A 19,089-nucleotide genomic window follows, 5' to 3' on the forward strand; every position below is an offset into this window, starting at 1 on the left:
AGCAAACACAGAGACTAATTGAATAACTAGTACGGGAACAAGCATGGATGTATAGGCATGGAACACATACAGTTGAGTTTCAAATTTAAACTAGAGACATGCCAGTTAAGGAAGCAAAGTGCAGAAAGTAAAGCAAGTAGAGTTCCACAGTCTAGCCTTGGCTTTCAGCCGGCTAGACAAGCAGCTAGCACAATTAGCAGAGAAAGAAGATAGAGTTTGAGTGTGTGTGTGTGTGTGTGTGTATTCTGAACTGTGTTCGTGTCTTAAAACTGTAGAAGAGAGTCATTTATATAGTAGTTTGAAAACTGGTTCTAATAAGGCAAGAATCAATTGTTCAGCAATTATAGAACTCAGTATAAAAAATTGGTTCGAATCTCTCTTTAATTAAGGGAGTCAGTGTAAATGGTAAAGAGCAGGTGGCAAGTAAGGAAAGCAATCATACACGACTGGAGTATAACAAATAAGGAAAGATTTCAAAAATAGTACCAGTATAGAACAGGTAATTAAGGCCAGGTTCTTTTAGTTTTCAAACTAAGGAGACAATCAGTAGCAATGTAGACAAGGCAAGAAAAATTAATTAAGGCAAGCAACTAATCAAATTAAGTGGAAAGGTAGGGGTCGGGGGGTCTAAAGGGAAATGTTCAAATCACACCAAGTAATAAGGAATTTAGAATCAATCAAAAAGCAAATCATGGAAAAGAGTCTGCATGTTTAACATATAAATAGAGTAAGACATGGATAGTCAAGAATTGGAACACAACTCTAGCAAAACAAGAAGATAAAACGATACTGAATCAGTAAGAAAGATGCAAGTCTTGATGCGAACAGTCAAGATGGACACAAACATATAGAATTGATGTAAGTCAAGGCTGAGAAACTCAGTAGAAGCATATCAAGGCAAGGCAGTCACAAGAAATTCACAAGAACTCAAAAAGAAATATGAGAATCAGTAAGTCATGCTAATACAACCAAACGAAGAACCCTAAAACTTTGGGTTTTCGACGTAGGCTTGTTAGGGTCAAGCAAGAACTCAACAAAATCAGTCAAAACACATAGATACACTTAAAACCGGAAAATGTTTCGAAGAAAAAGATTTTCAAAAACCCTAGTTTAGGAAGATGACAAACCACTCGAAAATCAGGAGATTTTCCATAAAACAAGTAAAATAAGTTTGATCCTTCTCAGATCTGTACAGATCTACGAAGTTTAAGAGACGAAATTAGGGTTTTTATCAGAATAACTCGAATAGAGGAAAAAACTTAAACAAACGTTTGCAGATTAATACAAAAATCAGAAGAAAGAAGTGTTTTCGAAAGGTGTATAAGAACCCTAGTTCGAAGGTGAGGAGTTATTTTAGAAAAATCGGAAAAAACTTTGAGGAAAACAACAAAAGCTCATAATATACACAGATCTAAGACAGATCTGAAAGAAATCGGAAAATATTAAGAGTTAGGGTTTCAGAGAACCCAGAGAAGATGAGAAAACCCTAAAGTGTTACCGGTTTTAGCCGGAAAAGCCATAGATCTTACTCAAACAGCCATGGATGGCCGGAAAATGACGTGAAAGACCATGGATAGGATTTGAACCGCTCCAGGTTCACCTGAGGACCTCAGGGTAGTGTTAAACCGGTATGGGGTGAAGCAGAGGCCAGGAGATGACGAGAGTCCATGGTTTCCGGCAAGGGAGGTGACCAGAGAAGGTGGACAGGGTCCATCAGAGAGTAGTAGAGAAGAGAAGGTTCTAGAGAGAACCAGAGATAGAGAGAGGGAGTTAGAGAGGTCGGTTGAGAGAGAAATGAGAGGGGGAAATGAGAGATGGGGGGGGGGTAGTCATTAGGTTTAATATGGTAAGGGGGATCTGGACCGTTGAATAGAATTGATCAACGGTCCAGATTGGACCAGGGATTGGGTCGGGTATGGTTTGGGTTTGGGCTTGGGTCTGATGGGTTATTTAATTTGGTTTGGGGTTGGTTTGATCTAGGTTATAATTTAAATAAGAGTGGCTACCTGTTAAATACCCAACTAAATTAGACAAATAATTAATAAAAATAGCTAATAATTAGATAAAAATGAAATTAAAGCTAAATAGGTGAAATTAAGGTAATTAACTAATATTAAAAATATGAAATGACTGATTATCGAATTAAAATAGCATAAAGTGCACAATTAGGCTATAATTGTAAAATTGTTGTAATAATAGTCAAACAATGCCGAATTGGCTAATTGTGAAACAATTAAATCCTAATAGGATAAAAAATGATATATTGAGTTAAGAAATACTTTGAAATTACTTGTAATGCAATTTATGAATAATTATTGGATATAAAATACTGAATAAATTAGAAAATGAATTGATAATAATATGAAAAACTATAGAAAAATACCAATTATTATAAAAAGTCATTTTGAAGGCATATATGCAAATTTAAAAATAGTTTGAGGAAAAATTGGGTATCAACAGTATTTTAATTGAAATTGAGCCAAATCGGCCCAAAATTAGAAGCCCGAAGAGCTCACAGACCCGTCCACATGGGGCTGCCAAGGGAGGGTCCAAACGACGTAGTTTTGGATCAAAACTACGTCGTTTTGGTTAAGTGACAAAGATCAATCTCATCCATCCACGGTATTTGATCCAATGGCCCTCATTTCATCTCCCAAGAGGTATATAAGCCCTCTAAAATCAGAAAAATTGGCCATTTCTCCATAACCAAACCCTAGAAGCCCCTCTCCTCTTTTCTTCTCCTCCTGTCGCCGTTGCCCGTCCCCCAAGGCGGCAGCGCCGTCCTCCGATGACCAAACACCCTCCAACCAACGCCAATCACTTCCTCTCCTCCTCCTCTACCCTAATCCAAGCCTCAAATCCCTCGAATCCTTCTCAAACACCACGAATCTCCAAAAAACCAAAACCTTAGCCACCCATTTCTCTTCAAATTGGTCAGGTTTGAGACCTCACCATCATTTAATACCCTACATGAGTGTGTTGTTATTTCCTTGATCTATCACATAGTATTATTTTGAGCCCTAAATTCCGGCGCCCACCAATGCCCGCCGCTTCTATCGCCACTACTTCTCCGTCTTATTTATTTTTCTTTCTTTCCTTTCAATCCAAAGGCACTTGTTTCCATTTGGCAAGACGCCGGGACCTATTGATTCAGCGTCTGCCAAAAAGAAACATGCGCCTTGGGGTTGGACAACCACCACTTGGCATCCTCGGCATTGTCTCATTGCTCGATTCGACGTCGAATGTCCCGGAGTTTGGTATAAGCTCGCACCCTAATCTTTTCCCCTTTTTTTCGTAATTTCTATTTTTTCCCCATTTAAGTTTAGGTTTTAGTTTAATTTTTTGTTTTCAATCGATTGTTAATCCGTGATAGTTAGCTCGTGTTTACTTTCATTAACATTCTTTAATGTTGGTCGTTGCTTAATATTTTCAAATCAAGGACTTAGTCATTTGTTTAGGATTGCTATTAATCGTTGTTCGATAGCTTAATTTAAGTTGTATTATAGGTAGGGTTTCCTGATTACAATCGTCTACTGTTTAGTTCCCATAAATCGATTGGCTTTAGTTTAGTTTGCTTGAACATTTAGTTCGATTACATTTTAAGTCTTGTTTCTGTTTTGCTAGTTCGTAGTTGGTTTGAGTTTGAGTATATAAGATGAATTTCAGTCACGTGTTGGAAAAAAGCTGAATACTTGAGTATAGGGTACATAGTTGGTCACTTTTTACTGTTCAAAGACTATTGGGAGTATTAAAACCCAAAAAGTCTTGTCCGTGTTTGGTGAAGTACTGTCTCTTGGACAGATTTTTAACCAAAAATCTATCCTTTGAATTGTTTGGATAGATTTTTTGTAAAAAAATATCCGAAGGATAGATTTTCATAATGGACTCAAGGCTGCCCTCTCCTGTAAAGGGAGGGTCTTTCTTTCAACTTGGGGGAGATTTTTCGAACACTCTAACACCCAAAAGAACATCATTACACACTACACACATCTGAGGAAGTTTTGAACACAACTACATACACAAAACGCAGCAGCTAGAGCCTCAAAAAGGGTATCTCTGGCAGGCCTTTCTTACTTAGAAAAGCCCTTCATAAAAGTTTTCTATGTTCTTTCTTGATTCAAATGGAATTCTTCTAGGTTTTGGTGCTCATTTTCTCTGGTTTTCCTCACAGGTTGTGTTGCTGTTGCTGGCTAGAAAGTATATAGTTTAATAGTTGTGAACACCTGAGTTCATCACTAGCTAAGTCACGCGTTTATGCTAATTAGGTAACTTTTCATCATGTCATTAAATTTCAGCTTCAATAAATGACAATGACATGTTATTTTGAAGGAATGTTGCTTGTATTGACTGTTATTGATGTGTTCTTTTTCTGTTAAGCTTTTTTTTATCTAACTTGTCTAGAGATGAATGGTCGAGTACTAAAAATTCTATCTTCATATTCTGTAGATTAGATAGTATAGCTTATTTTTATTATATCTGCAAGTAAGATTAATTAGTAAAAAAGTTACGTCCAGTTGGTAGAAAGGGTTAACATCTAAATAAGCATGAGAAAAGGTTGCAGTTTTAGAAGTTGTTTGAGTTTCATTCCTCCTCTATCTTTGTTTAACTGATAAGCGTTAAGATTTTCTTTGTAGTTTTGTGCCTGGTTATGTTGATCTCTTCCAGTGCTAGATCTTATTAGTTTGTGAAGTTTAGTTTCTGTTAGTGTAACCATGTATGCTAGTCTTTCGTATAATATATGAATCTTTGGTTGACTTCATGAAAAGTAGTTTTAGAACAAAGAACTAAGTGGAGGCAGTGATTCATTTTAAGTTGTAAAGTAAAGTTTGTTCATTAACTGAGTCGAAACATTAGTCCTTTGGAAACTAGAGTTGGCTTCATACATATTATTTTAGCCATTTTATGCCAATATTTTATTAATCTTCACTTGTTTAAGAATGTTGAGTGTTTAAGAATGTGGGGTTATCCTTGTGTAGTATTCACTAGGTTTGTTTGATAAGGCAACGTCATTGGCTAAATAAGACAAATTTGAGCTTTTAGAAAGTCTAATAACCTGGACATTGGAATCGAAGTAGTTTAGTATCTGCTTATCGTTAATTTCATTAGGCAATAGGATGGCATTTTAAAAAAAGAAATTGGACCAAAAGAACTTGGCCAGGCCCAATAGTTTTATCATCTACTACTTATCCAAGCTAGCCCAAACTTTAAAGTGTCATGTTCCTACAATAATAAATCAGAACAAGTAATCCAAATATTTAATCTAACTGCTAGGCAATTAATAGGTGGCTTCGACTTTTCATTCACGGACTCACTTGCGTAGCGTGATGCTTAACATTAAATAAATTAACTAAATAATCTAATACAATATTCATTAGTTTTAGTTAATTTTAATTTATTTAATCCCCGTAATCGCGGATTTCGCTTGCGTAGCGCGATAGTAACTTTTAATAATTTTCAAAAAATATTTTTTCTCAAAGCACAAATAAAGTAATTTTTTCCGAAAGTAATAGCACACTAACAATCATTTGTCATGACTGCGGATTCGCATGCCTAGAGCTGTTATGAAAAAAAATTAATAAAATTCATCTCGGTCGCACATTCGCTTGCTTAGTGCGTTTAGGAAAACTTAATATTATTCAAATCATTCTTTAACAATTTTAATAAATAAAAGTGGATATAGGCAAGCATGAAAATCAATAAAACACATTTTGTCCAAAATTAATTTAAGATTTTTTTAGTCAATACTCTTACTCCGCTATGCCTTTGCCTTCCAAATCAAACTCCGGATGCGCCGAATCTAGCCATAAAACAAAAGATTCAATCAACACGAGCTAAAGGAATCAATCCCATAAGAAAATGCTAAGCTTAAGACCAAAAGTCAAAAAGTCAAGTCAAAAATCAGGCCCCGGGCCCGTGTCTCGAAATCCGACCAAAGCCACAAAATCCGACAACCCATTCGATTACGAGTCTAACCATAGTAGTTTCACTCAAATCCGACTCCAAATCATCATTCAAATATCAAAAATTCATTTTATGAAATTTCCACCTCAAAGTACTAATCAAATGCTGAAATCAGTGATATATTCATGTATATTAACCAAATCCGAGTTAGAATCACTTACCCCGATGAATTTCTTGAAAAACTCTCGAAAAATCTCCACAAGCCGAGCTCCCTAGGTCCAAAATGTGAAATAATACCCTAAATCCCGTATATACAGTGCACCCTCTCGTCTCCACTACGCTGACCGCGAAAATCCAGGCGCGGCCGCGAAAAAGTAGCGATGTCCGCGCTTCTGGTGGCTGCACTGACAGGCCTTAGTATTTTGGCCATAACTTTCTCTACAAATGTCCAAATGATGATTTTTTTTACCTTTCTGGAAACTAGACACGAAAGGCTGCAACTTTCAATTTTGAATTATCTCAAAGTTCCTTGTACATCAAAAGATATAGGCTTCCGAAGTCAGGTCAATGGATCTACAGAACATCCTTAGAGCTCCTCCGCGACCAGATTTACGCCGTTCGTGCCCCCTACTCCGCCCTCAGTGAAATTCCTTCGACCTCAGCGAAAATTAAGCACCGTAACCATGCTTGAGTTCCGGTAATGCGCGCACACGCTCAAAACTCACCCGAAACACACCCGAGGCCTTCGGAACCTCAACCAAATATGCCATCAAGTCCTAAAATACCATACCAACTCAATCGAGCTTTCGAATCACCTCAAACAATAACAAAAACATTAATCGCACATCAATTCAAGCTTAATAGACTTGAAACCTCAAACTTCCACAACCAATGCCGAAACCTATCAAACCTCGTCCGAATAACCTCAACTTTTGCACACACGTCACAAATGACACTACGAACCTACTCCAACTCTCGGAATTCCATTCTGACTCCGATATCAAATTTTCCACTGCCGCCCGGGAATCACCAAATTTCCAATTTGGCCAATTCAAGCCTAATTCTACCATAGACCTCCAAAATACACTTCCGGACACGCTCCTAAGTCCAAAATCACCTACCAGAGCTGACGGAACCATCGAAATTCACATCCTAGATCGAATACTAAGAAGTCAAAACTTGGTCAAACCTTTCAAATTTAAAGCTTCTAGCTGAGAATCATTCTCCCAAATCAAATTTCGGATAACCTGAAAACCAAAACCGACGATTCACATAAGTTATAATACATCATACGGATGTACTCATGCCCTCAAACAATCGAGCGAAGTGCAATTGCTCAAAATGACCGGTCGGGACGTTACATCCTCCCCCACTTAAACATACGTTCGTCCTCGAACGTGCCCAGAGTGGTTCCAAAAGCCATCAAATCGCTGTATAATCTCACTATGCAAATACCCGGGGGTGATCCCACGTCACCCTATCCCATATAGGTCTGATAACACAGCATGACTGGAATTTCTTAATCCAACCTAGCCCATAAGCCTTAGAATCCAATTTCCATATCCGAGATTTTTATAAGACCAGAATTTTGCATCTTCACACTGCATAAGTCTGAACAAGCTGTGACAAGCCATAGCCATAACCCAAGATGTAGTCACATGATATACCACATAATTCAAACATTCTTAGCGACAATTTCTAATCACAGTTGTTGCTCAAAACAACCCAATACCTGTAATAGACCTCTTATCAAGTAAAGCCTCATTCCAACACTTTCGTATGCTGCCAATGATGAAAGAAACACCCAGAAATCATAACCATTCCTCAGATCAACCAGTCATGGAGCTCCCTCTCCTTCGGCAAGGACAATAGTAAATTGCTAAGCCAAACTTTAATATTATCCTTCCAACATGCTGAAATAGAATCCGATAGTATCCATTCTAGGTCCAATGACCTCATCTCATCCAACACGACTACTCTAGTGACATGTCCCATTGATACAATCTAAAGCCATAACCTGTGCAATCCGCGCACCAATAAGCAACAATCCAAATGTACTCAAATCATGGAAAATGACTCAAATGAGAGAGTTGTACCGCAAGCTCACCAGTACCACCACAACACGATGCTAAGAACCCATCACACACCATAGAACCAAAACATACGAATCTAACCCAAAGGATCATACCTCTACATAACTTTGTTGCAATGCGCAACCCTATTCCAACACTGGTCCACATGAAACATCTCAAGTTACCATGTTCAAAATCAACAACCACGCGCAACTTGAAGTCTAGTACCAAAATTGAATCACCATAACCACGGAGAAGAAAATGACACAACACCACACAAAACCTGAAAGAACATAACCAATACGCCATCCACCAAGCAATACCCAATACTCTTCCCGCTCAAATTCTGCGATATGACCCCAATAGAAACGCACCCTATGTGCATATAACCAACAAGTCATAACTACTCGTAACACAGAAGGGTAACTCATAGATCACTCCAGAACACAAAATCTCAACTGCAATCGAATGGCACACCCCTCAAAAATAGCAATTCAGAGTTAACTAATCCAACCCGGTGTAGAACACACATCCATATTGGACCTACAAATGAACCCCAAGTCAGCTCTGGACACCCACGATAGATAAATAACCCTCTGAAAGTCCACAGTGACTAAACCACAACACACACTACCCTCTGACTAACCTTAGCTACGTTTTCACAGTCCACAACCACGAAACAATCTACTCACGAAAACTCTCTGTCTCCAAATTCATAGAACATATGAATCACCATCTCTGGTCTCAACTCCACCGCCTGAATGTCCACACTTCTCCAATTACACGGTCATCCCACGAGGAATACTTCTGAAATTTTTCTGTGCCACAAGGCAAAATCTGAACTCCAGCAATCGATCAAACAAGAGAGTACCGCAATACCAGTGAAGTATCCATGACTCAAACACTTTGCCCCTTTCTGAATGTATACTCTCATCAAACCATACCAATTAGTAATATCATATACCTAGTCATCTGAAACTGTCTCTGCTGCCTAAGAATTTACGACCTTCCTTTGAGAACTGAATCGTGACCTTACTCATACCAATCTCAATCCTACACAACATACCGCATATACCATGCCATCCTATGATAAATGTGAGAACTTCATAATCCATTTGGAGTCACAAGCAACTACGTACTCAACTAGCCAAGAACTTTCCATTTGATCCCATCTAGCAGAAAATCACTATACATCCTATGCACTCCTCACGCCAGTAGAAAATACACATCTCTAACTGTGGTAGAAACTATCAAGAACTCTCCGAATCCCATTTGCACAAAACCAAACCGTCAGGACTGAATCCTTCTAACTCAACCAAGCTACTCAAGCAATCAAAACCCAAGAGCATTGCCACAAAACACCTATAGAAACTCATTTCCTCATAAGCATCCAAAGAACCAATCATATTCCTAACCATACTGATCCACCCTACTACCAAGTTGTTCTATTTATCCGAGCTCCTTCTGAATTACCTTCAAATTGATATTTCTCCTCGCCGTGATACCACAATCCTCAACCTTGAATCACCACACGAGACTCAAGCATAAAACCACACCGCCCTAAAGCTCATAAGTCGCTGAATACTCTTGTAAATATCCCCAAAAGTACCATATTCAAAGTACTTATCCTAAAAAGACTTTCTGCGAACCTAAAGCAATGACCTTCCCCTTCCTGATACTAATATGTAGAATCCATGCCGATATAGAAATGCCACAAGTCTTGACACCCTCCAATGTAAACCATAGTTTCTAGCCAAATACACATCCTGAAGATCGCCAATTGTTACATATAGATCTTGAATCCATTAGAACCATTCTCGGGAGTTATCCACTCTGCTCAAACCTCAATTAGACTGATCAAACGATCCGAACGACCTGTGCTCTATTAGCACTCCAACACCCTAGGAAGCAACCACACCTTAATGCAACCAAATAAATTCCTGCTCCATGCACATTACATTCTTCACCAATAACAACTCAAGTCATCCTGTGATTCTCATACATCCGTAAAGCATAACACAACCCTCATTCAAAATTTCCTTTACTCGAGTCATCCTCTATCTAAACCCCTATAAGTCACAATTGATTCACCACTATACCTCAAACTGAAACCAATACAACACATAATTGTGCAATCAACTGATCAATAGCAGACTCCCCCACTTGGCTCAAAGCCATAGATAAAAACACATAATAACTCGCAATGCCCATACTCTATTACTGTCATAATGCCCTATAGGGATTCAGCTAAATCCTTCATAAGCTCATGCAACACAACCCATCTAATACCTCAAACCATTTGCAAATCTCGCATTTAGCCTCATAATAGACAAGCCCATTCTCATAAGTGATCCAAACACAAATTGTACTACATATGATTCACTGGTAAAAGAGGACTCCCAACAAACAACATCGGGATCACACAAACCTCGACACACCCCGCAGGAGATAACCCACCTGCTTAGCCTCAAACTGGTATCTCTCTACATTCTTCCATAATCATAACTATTGCGCAATCACTTAATCCCCCTTCTGAGTCTAAACTCATGACACAACGTGAAGATCTACTCCACTCCACAACTAAACTACACGAGAGATCCTTCAACACGCCCATAGCTCGAGGCCATACGCCAACTCAAGACGGAAGTCAAACACCCAATAATCCTTGCTATATCTCCAACAAACTCTTCTTGTCACATTCAAACAATCTGAACACATCTCGCAATCAAATCATACTCACCCCATAGTCATCCAGTCACAAATCCCACCAATAAGGACACAAACGGACATATAAGTCCCAAATACACGTGCTCACACAATCGAAATCTCAGTACTCAAGCCATAGGAAAAACCTAGCCTTAAGTCCTCCAGATCGGTCCATCATCAACATGCCAAAATCACACCTCGCACCTCAACCATGGAACTCACAAGCTGTCGATGCACAGCTGATACCGAGCGCTCATGTGCGCACACGAATGCGTGGAAGGAATTCAAGAAGTTAAGCTTCAAGTTGAATCAATGTCGCACTATAAGAATTCAAGAATGTGAAGTTTTTCTAAAGGTTTTGTAGCCTCTCAAAGATAAGTACAGACGTCTCCGTACCGATCCGAAACACTCTACTAAACCCTATCATGACTTGTGAGACCTATGTAACCTAGGCTCTGATACCAACTTGTCACGACCCAAACTCAACCCGTCGTGATGGCGCCTATCGTGGAACTAGTCCAGCCTCAAATCAACGTAATCCAAACCACAATACTAAAATTTAGAACATTTGTGGGAGAGTACTTTTATCATTTAAGGAAAATAAACTGTTCATAATATAAGCAAAATCCATAACATGATTCAACCCGCCCAAAACCAGGGTGTCACAGAGTACATGAGCATCTAGAGAAATAACATAGTCTACTACAATGTTTACTGAATATAACTGAAACACAACTAGAATAGAGAAGGAGAGTCGAGATCTGCGAATGCCATGCAGAAACCTCAACAATCTCCTAAGCCTGCAACCTCGATTAGTGACTGCCACTGGAACCAAAAGTACCTGGATCTGCACACAAGGTATAGGGGGTAACGTGAGTACACCAACTCAGTAAGTAACAAGTCCAACCTATGGACTGATAGGTAGTGACGAACTCAACCTCATCAAAGATAACAGAAATAACGTACAGAAACGTAGGCATGCTTTCAGTTAAATAAACATCTCGAACAGTACAACAGAGCAAGTATGAACAAGGTAAAGAAGTGTAACTCTACTACATCTACATGCCAATGCACATGTGGTATGAATGCACCATGCTAAGTGCCTCATGTGCCCACAATCTCAAATGCTCGTCCACTCAGTACTGTACTCATACGACCCATAGAAGATCCATCCCGGAATATATACATCTCTGACAGCAGTCACTCAGTAATGAGGAAGGCCAATCCAGCCTATGGAGAAGGTCCATCTCCAAATAATAATAACAAAAACCTCGCAACCACTCGGTACTATATATGGCTCACATGGCCCAGGGAAGATCCATCCCGGAATATATACACATCACAGACTATCAGTCTCCAGTACCGAGGAATAGGCCAATCCAGCCTCATGGAGAAGATCCATCTCTATACCAAGGGAAGATCCATCCCTGAATATAATCAACCGCGCTCACCGGGGGCGTGTTACAGACTCTGGAGCGGCTCCTTCATCCCAAGCGCTATCACAAGCCAACGAAGGCATACATCAATAATCCACTGCGGCGTGCAGCCCGACCCATAACTGTCACTCATAATCAGGCTCTCGACCTCACTCAGTCATCACTCTCCAGTCTCTCCCACGGGCTCACAGTGCCATGAAAACTAGCCCGGAACAATGATATCATGTGCAAATAAATAACAGTTGAGACTGAGATGTGATATGAAATGCACAAACATGACTGAGTACAGAATATCAATAAAATCAGTGAGATAACAGCAAGAAACGACCACTAAGGGTCACAACAGTATCGGCGTAAAGCCCTAGCATGATAACTAGCATGGCTTACAGTCCATTTACTTCATCACATGAAGAAACACAGATATCAACAAGATAGAATTACTAATCGATGCCATGGAATGAACCAGGTCACAATTCTCACGGTACACGCCCGCACGCCCGTCACTTGGCATGTGCGTCACCTCAATACCATCATATAGCACATAGTTCGGGGTTTCGAACCCTCAGAACCAAGTTTGGAAGCGTTACTTACCTCCGACCAAGCAAACTCCTACTCCGCTATGCCTTTGCCTTCCAAATCAAACTCTAGATGCTCCGAATCTAGCCATAAACAATTCGATACAATCAACACGAGCTAAAGGAATCAATCCCATAAGAAATGCTAAGCTTAAGACCAAAGGTCAAAAAGTCAACTCAAAAGTCAGGCCCCGGGCCCACGTCTCGAAATCCGACCAAAGTCACAAAATCCGACAACGCATTCGATTACAAGACTAACCATACTAGTTTCACTCAAATCCGACTCCAAATCGACATTGAAATTCAAAAATTCATTTTATGAAATTTCCACAGTTTTCCCCAAATTTCCACCTCAAAGTACTAATCAAATGATGAAATCAGTGATATATTCATGTATACTAACCAAATCCGAGTTAGAATCACTTGTCCCAATGAATTTCTTGAAAACCCCTCGAAAAATCGCCACAAGCCGAGCTCCCTAGATCCAAATGTGTAATAATACCCTAAATCACGTATATATAGTGCAGCCTCTGGTCTCCACTACACTGACCGCGAAAATCCAGGCGCGGCCGCGAAAAAGTAGCTGTCCGCGCTTCTGGTGGCTGCAATGACAAGCCTTAGTTATTTTGGCTATAACTTTCTCTACAGATATCCAAATGATGATTTCTTTACCTTTCTGGAAACTAGACACGAAGGGCTACAACTTTTGGTTTTGAATCATCTCAACATTTCTTGTAGATCAAAAGCTAAAGGCTTCTGAAATCGGACCAGCGGATCTGCATAACTTCCCTGGAGCGCCTCCGCGACCAGATTTATGTTGTCCGTGCCCCCTACTCTGCCCTCAGCGAAATTCCTTCACCCTCAGCGAAAATTAAGCACCAGAACCATGCCTGAGTTCCGATAATGCCCGGACTCGCTCAAAACTCACCCGAGGCCGCCGGAACCTCAACCAAATATGCCATCAAGTCCTAAAATACCATACCAACTGAATCTAGCTCTCGAATCACCTCAAAAGATAACAAAAACATGAATCGCACACCAATCCAAGCTTAATGGACTTGAAACTTCAAACTTTCACAACCGATGCCGAAACCTATCAAACCTCGTCCGAATAACCTCAAATTTTGCACACACGTCCAAAATGACACTATGAACCTACTCCAACTCTCGGAATTCCATTCTGACTTCGATATCAAATTTTCCACTGCCGCCCGAGAATCACCAAATTTTCAATTTGACCAATTCAAGCCTAATTCTACCACGGACCTCCAAACTACATTTCGGGCATGCTCCTAAGTCCAAAATCACCTACCGGAGCTGACGGAACCATCGAAATTCACATTCGAGATCGAATACGAAAAAGTCAAAATTTGGTCAAACCTTTCAAATTTAAAGCTTCTAGCTGAGAATCATTCTCCCAAATCAAATTCTGGATAACCTGAAAACTAAAACCGATGATTTACATAAGTCATAATACATCATACGGATATACTCATGCCCTCAAACAATCAAGCGAAGTGCAATTGCTCAAAATGACTGGTCGGGTCGTTACAGCGCCTCGCAAGCGAATCCGAAATCATACTAATCAATTATTTGTGGTACTTTTGAGAAATTACTACATTTGAAAATATTAATTCTTGAAAATTATTAAAAGTCAACTATCGCGTTAAGCAAGCGAATCCACGATTTTAGCGAAGGATTAGTTAAACTAAAAATTAATTAAAACTAATGGGTATGGCATGAGATTATTGAATTAATTTATTGAGTGTTAAATATCACACTACGCAAGCGATTTCGTGAAGTTAAAGCACGCCTACTAATTGCCTACCGTTTAAATTAATTATAAAAGAGACTAAGTTATCTCATAAAAGAAAAATCTAATTTTTATCGGGGTTAGTTGACTAAACAAATATAATATGTATATAAGTTGGGCCAACGTATCAATTTCAAAGAATGAGTAGCTTTAGAGATTTGGCTATTGCAAAGGCATTGAGTTAGTTTAATGATTCATTAAAGAATGGGAAGCTAATGGACTAGAATATTATTGGCCCATGTGGAATTACTAAAAGATATGGCCTAGCTGAATTATTATTAAAAATGGGCCAATGAAATGGATTCATTTGGTCCAATTAGCTATATAGAAGAAAAAGGGACAATTCTGTTGTTTAAAGGTAAATGGGGCTAGCTATTATTTGATTCAATAAGGCCCAGACTATATACAATCTTAGCTTTTTACTTAGTTTGCATTAATGACCACTAACTACATAGTCACAATTGTATAAACGTCCACTTTAAAAATAGCCACTTTTGCAAATTCGGCCAAATAGTCTGATTCACAAGGATATCACTACACCATTCCTAGAAACATATATCGGCAGTGTAATTTCAGCAACTAAAAAGAAATAATGCTATGTGTCATACCCCTAAAGTCATTCATCGAATACTTAGTATTGTTACCCGGATATAATAGCTTGAAAGTGTGCTGAAAATCCCATAAACGACTTACATATCACACTCAAAAACTCACAACTCGATATTCAAGTACTATAAAGGACTATATTCACATTATTACATGCTTGATACATAAAATAACATCCAAGCTATGTTGCTGACTATCATCACATCAAACACGTTTAAATAGTGCAGCAGGTTCAAGTTGTTCCTATTACTGAGAAGATATACATTACGAGTCTTAAAGGACTACCTGGATAGCAGAAAAATAAATAGTAGTGAAGTGAGCAGAAACAGCGGTAGAAATAGCAAAAAAATAGTAACAACCAGCAGCAAATCAGTGTTAGAAACAACCCAGAAAATCTCGCGAAGACACTTGAAACTAGCAACTAACAAACTCAGAACTTAGCCAAACGATTGCTCTATTTTCTTAATGATTTTGCACTCTTGGAGTTACTCACAAAGCTCACAAATTTCAGCTTACTAAACTGTTCAGCTGCTGATTTTTTGTTCAAAGATGTGTGTTCAAGCAACTCTAAAGATGTATGTAAGTATAAGATAGAGTGTGTGTGAAGTGAGGAAAGAGCAGCCCCCTTACATATATATATATATATATATATATATATATATATAAAAGTTGGGCCAACGTTTCAATTTTAAAGAATGAGTAGCTTTAGAGATTTGGCTATTGCAAGGCATTGAGCTAGTTTCATGGTTCATTAAAGAATGGGAAGCTAGTGGACTAGATATTATTAGCCCAGCTGGAATTACTAAAAGATATGGGCTAGCTGAATTATTATTGAAAATGGGCCAATGAAATGGATTCATTTGACCCAATTAGCTATATAGAAGAAAAGGGGCAATTTTGTTGTTTAAAGATAAATGGGCCAGCTTTTATTTGATTCAATAAGGCCCAGACTATATACAATCTTAGCTCTTTACTCAGTTTACATTCATGACCACTAACTACATAGTCACAATTGTATAAATGTCCACTTTACAAAAATAGTCACTTTTGCAAATCCGGCAAAATGGTCAGATTCACAAGGATATCACTACAGCATTCCTAGAAACGTATATCGGCAGTGTAATTTCAGCAACTAAAACGAAATCATGTTATGTGTCATACCCCTAAAGTCTTTCATCGCATACTTATCATTGTTACTCGGATACAATAGCTTGAAAGCATGCTAAAAACCCCATAAACGACTTACATATCAAACTCAAAAACTCACAACTCGATATTCAAGTATCATAAAGGACTATATTCATATTATTACATGCTTGATACATAACGATAACATCCAAGCTCTGTTGCTGTCAAACTATCATCACATCAAACACGTTTAAATAGTGCAGCAGGTTCAAGTTGTTCCTATTGCTGAGAAGATATACATTACGAGTCTTAAAGGATTACCTGGATAGAAGAAAAATAAATAGTAGCGAAGTGAACAGAAACAGCGGCAGAAATAGCAGAAAAACAGTAACAACCAGCAGCAAATCAGTGTTAAAAACAACCCAGAAAATCCCGCGAAGACACTTGAAACTAGTAACTAACAAACTCAGACTTAGCCAAACGATTGCTCTATTTTCTTAATGATTTTGCACTCTAGGAGTTACTCACAAAGCTCACAAATTTCAGCTTACTAAAGTGTTCAGCTGGTGATTTTTTGTTCAAAGATGTGTGTTCAAGCAACTCTAAAGATGTGAGTAAGTGTAAGATATAGTGTGTGTGAAGTGAGGAAAGAGCATTCCCCTTAAATAGGCAAATAAAGCCACTTTTGGATAGATTTTGGTTCACCAAAAGTCGGTCCAAAAAGGACTTTGTGTGCTAAACACTGTTCAGTGGTTGTCCAAAAGGTGATAGGACATCCTGAAAATCTATTGTATCAAAAGCAAAGAGCAATTTCAGCCACCCTACTAGTAAAAAGTAAGCTACTAGTACTCTATGTCATGATCAAACCCATCTAAACTTCAGAATTTAACAACATCAATACCACCCTATTGATTTTGAACCAAAAAAACTCAAACAACTAACAATTGACGAAACAAAAACAAGACTTCAAATGGAACTAAAACCCAAACTAACTAGATTAAAACAAATTGATTTGTACAAACTAACCATAGAACAAGCAACTGAATTCACAAACTAATGCTCAAAACAGAAATTAGACGAGCATCGCTAACAATCGGAGGACGACGTTCAACAACTAAACAATCGATTAACTAAGTAAACGATTTAACTAATACACTAAAGATCACGTTTAACCAATAACAATCTAACAAATAACTAAACTAAATAGAGATAACTATTCAAATAAATCTAACTTGAAACTCTAACTAACAAGAAACAACCAAAACATAAAAATCAAAAATTAGAAACTAAAATTAAAATCAGGAACTAACCTATTACTACTAAAAAAATTAGAAATTAAGTAAAGAGATGACGGTTATACCTATCGAGCGTGCTTGAAGCTATTCGAGCCCGAGAAGTCGTCGGAGATGCCAAGAAGTGGATGTCCGACCATGGAACACTTATTTAATTTTGGTAGACACCAAATTCAATGTACTTGATGTCATACCAAAAGGAAATGAGTGTTCTTGGGTCGGAATTAGGCTAAAACAGAGGAGGAGCGGTGCGGTGGTAGTGGCGGGTCGGCGGTGAGGGTGGCTGGCCGGCGGTGACGAGGATTTTGGGGGTGAAACAGGTAGGAAAGGATAGATCTGATCTATCCATTTATTTATGTATTGCGGGGTGTGGGGTTAAATCTTGCCAGATTTGAGGGTTGCGGCGGCTAGGGTTTCTTCGAACTTAGGTAGATTTGGTGAGATTGAGGATGATTTCGGTGATTTGGTGTTTGGATATGAGTAGATGATGAAGAGAGGAGAAGATTGGGGTAGTTTGGGGGTGTTTGCAGGACAGCCGCCGGTGGGCGACTTCCGGCGGCAGAGCAGGGCGGCGGGCGGCGAGGTCTCAAAGGAGAGGAGGAGAGTGAAAAGAGAGGAAGAAGAAAGGAAATAAGGGGAAATGGGGGCAATTTTCAGGGATTGTAAGCTTTAAATACCTAGGGAGGGCATTGAATTAGAGTCGTTGGATCATGAGGGAATGGATGGATGAGATTGAGTCTTGGTTTCACTTAATGAAACGACGTAGTTTCAACATGAAACTACGCCCTTTTTGAACCAGGTCTTGGCCAACCATCAACTGGACTGGGTCAGCCGAATTGGGCTCAAAAGTTGGGCCTGATTTTTGCATAACTCAACTAAAATGGGCATTAATCCAATCCCTTAAACTCCTTAACAAATTAATTAATAATCTAATGCTAAAGTCTATGACCATACACAATAAACCTAGAAAACAATGTAATGTAGGAGAAATAGAAAGTGCAAAAATTAGATATCTACACTCCTATCTATATATGTCTTTCTAAAACTAGCCATATTCGGTTGAAAACAAAGATAGAATAGATATAAGCACGGCGAACTATAACAAATAAGGGAGCAAGCACATGTTTTATGACATCAATTTGATGAATGAAAGCAAATTGAAATTTATGCAGTTAGATTTCTACTACTTTAATTTTTATGTCATAGTTCAACAAAATATGTTCTGAATATTAATGTGGTTAAAAACATTACGATTTCTTACACAAAGTTTTCACTAAATGACAACAATTCTATAGATGACGTGGCAACGCACGTCTATAGAGACTAGTATTATTATAAAAAGCATGAATACAAAAAATAACCTTATAATATTAAGCATAATAACTCATAATAAAAGGACATAACCGAAATTTTAGATATTAGCCTTATAATTCTATTAGTTTTAGGATATAATACTATATGTTAGGATCCTACATGATTACCTTTAGAAATTCTATTACTATAATTATTTTCGGGATGTCTAATTCATATAAACTTGAATAAGTAAATAACTTTAGTCAT

Source organism: Nicotiana attenuata, unplaced genomic scaffold (assembly GCF_001879085.1).
Source record: "Nicotiana attenuata strain UT unplaced genomic scaffold, NIATTr2, whole genome shotgun sequence".
Taxonomy (NCBI): domain Eukaryota; kingdom Viridiplantae; phylum Streptophyta; class Magnoliopsida; order Solanales; family Solanaceae; genus Nicotiana; species Nicotiana attenuata.